Consider the following 2633-nt stretch of genomic DNA (forward strand, 5'->3'; position numbering starts at 1 on the left):
AGGTAGATAAATGGATGATTTCAAAATAGTGTAATAAGTGCTATTAGAATTAAAGGATACTTAGGGGAGGTACCTTACCCAGTCCTGGATAATCAAAGGCCACTCCCTGGAATGATATTTTAGTAGAACCGTGTAGTTTGTGTTGTTTTCCAAAGTTCTAACAGACTCAAATCACAGGTCCATAGAAAACACTCAGTGCCTTCAATGTATAGTGCAGGAAACTGAGGTTCAGATGAATTATTTGGCTACAGCCTGATAAATTCTTTTTTAAAGATTTTTAATTTATTTCTTTGAGAGGGATTGAAAGAGAGAGAGAGCGCGAGCAGTGGGAAGAGGCAGAGGGAGAGAGAGAAGCAGGCTCCCTGCTAAGCAGGACTCGATCGTAGGACCCGGAGACCATGATCTGAGCCCAAGGGAGATGCTTAATCGACTGAGCCACCTAGGTGCCTCCATGCTGATAAAATTTTTCTAAGAACTTTAAGATCTAGACAGCGAAGTGCGTCTTCCTTTATATCTTATCTTTGGTCTATACTTTAAAGAATAAGTTAATGGTGTTCCTATCTTAATTGAAGATAAAATGATCTCCCTTGTTTTATACACCTTATTCCTTTTTGATGTCACATGACCTTCGAGTTAGATACAAACTGTGGTGTGTAGGTTAAGTGATCTCGAAAAACAAAGGAAAGCTTGCTGCTTATTGACCCCATGGAGTATGTATTTGTGTGTGTGAATATAATATATATATATATTTTTTTCCAGGTGTACAGCATAGTGATTCAACACTTCCATGCAACACCCAGTGCTCATCAGTGTTGGGCACTTAGGCTGCCTCCATATTTTGGCAATTGGAGATAATGCTGCTATCCATATAAGGGTGCATGTATCCCTTCAAATTGGTAGTTTTGCATTCTTTGGGTAAATATCTAGTGTGATTGCTGGATCATAGGGTAGTTCTATTAACTTTCTGGGGAACCTCCATACTGTTTTCTGAGAGGCTACACCAATTTGCATTGCCACCTACTGTGCAAGAGGGTTCCTTTTTCTCCACATCCTTGCCAACATCTGTTGTTCCTAGTGTTGTTGATTTTAGCCATTCTGATGGGTGTGAGGTAATATCTCATTGTAGTTTTTATTTGTATTTCCCCAATCAGTGATACTGAGAATTTTTTCATATGTCTATTGTCTGTCTTGTTTGGAAAAATGTCTATTGTCTTCTGCCCGATTTTTAGTTGGATTATTATTTGGGTGTTCAGATTCTTTATATATTTTGGATATGAACCCTTTATGAGATAAGTCATCTGCAAATATCTTCACCCATTCCATAGGTTTTAGAGTATAGGTCTTTCACCTCTTTGGTTAGGTTTATTCCTAGGCATCTTATTATTTGGGGGGCTGTTGTAAATGAGACTGATTCCTTAATTTCTGCTGCTGCATTATTTGTGTATAGAAATGCAACAGTTGATTTCTGTGTGTTGATTTTTGTATCCTATGACTTTATTAAATTTGTGTGTCAGTCCTAGCAATTTTTTGGTAGATTCTTTCGGGTTTTCTATGCAGAGTATCATGTCATTGTATTGGTGTATTTTGAATATGCACTGGTATATTTTGAGGTGAAACTAAGTGGGCTCACCTACTAGCCTAGATTCTTATTTTAGAGCCCTGGCTTTACTACTCACTAGCTAGCAAACTTGTTAGTGCATTTAGCTTTTTAGACCTTACTGTTTTCACTTATAAACTGGGAATGAATACTTACCTGGCAGGGGAGATACCATGATCACGAAGGTGGTTTTCCCAGGGCGAGGCTTATCCATTGTACTCCGGATGTGCTGACCCCTGCGATTTTCCCAAATGTGGGAAACTCAACTGCATAATTTGTGGTAGTGGGGGACTGTGTTCGCGCTTTCCCCTGGAAAAAAAAACAACTGGGAATGAAAATCACTTCAGTATATTAGTGCATTGAATTCAAGTTGCATTGAGTATCCAGACTCTCAGTTGATAATTACTCAAAGAGCTCTCTTACAGGCTACCTATGAACTGTGTTAATAATATTCTTACCAAGACCTTCAATGAAAAGAATCTTTCTTCTCATTCCTCACTGTGGGCTTTCCCTTGTGTTCTGTATACCTTTTAAATCCCATGAATGGGTTAGAGAATTCTTAAATACCCCAATATTATGTGCTTTTGTAAGGAGAGGGCTCATGATTTTCTTCAGTGACTGTGTGTTTTTGTGATCCCCACATTTTAAGAACTAGTGTGTATTCTACAAAAGAATTTGAAGTTCATTTAAGACCGATGCCTCTTCTCCCTTCCTGATCTGCACTTTTCACTATTTCTGTACTTTGCTGAGTACACGTTAGTGGTGGGAGAGGTCTTACGTTCTTTTCTGGATTTTCTCTTGAGAAAACAACTTCCAGGTCATATATAGCCAGTAAAGCTCTCTTGTTACTAAATTGCCAATTAATGGAGTAACTTACCTATGGCCAGAAAGGCAGTTGTCAGAAAATCCACCTAAAATCTAACTAAGCCAGAAGAGATCTTGGCTTCTGCATTAATGTCTCTCCTGGCTGGTTTGGGTACAGGTTGTCTAAGCAGGAGCTGATCTTTCTGGAAAAACAGACTTTAAGAACAGAAAA

General features: G+C 38.6%; 1 non-coding gene across 1 annotated transcript; it reads left to right on the forward strand.

Moving 5' to 3' along the window:
* The first annotated feature begins 1745 nt into the window (after window positions 1–1745).
* LOC121499192 lies at window positions 1746–1909 on the forward strand. Its single transcript, XR_005990036.1, has one exon. It is a non-coding gene; the product is annotated as a U1 spliceosomal RNA (small nuclear RNA).
* Window positions 1910–2633: the final 724 nt, after the last annotated feature.

This window comes from Vulpes lagopus, chromosome 9 (assembly GCF_018345385.1).
Source record: "Vulpes lagopus strain Blue_001 chromosome 9, ASM1834538v1, whole genome shotgun sequence".
Classification (NCBI taxonomy): domain Eukaryota; kingdom Metazoa; phylum Chordata; class Mammalia; order Carnivora; family Canidae; genus Vulpes; species Vulpes lagopus.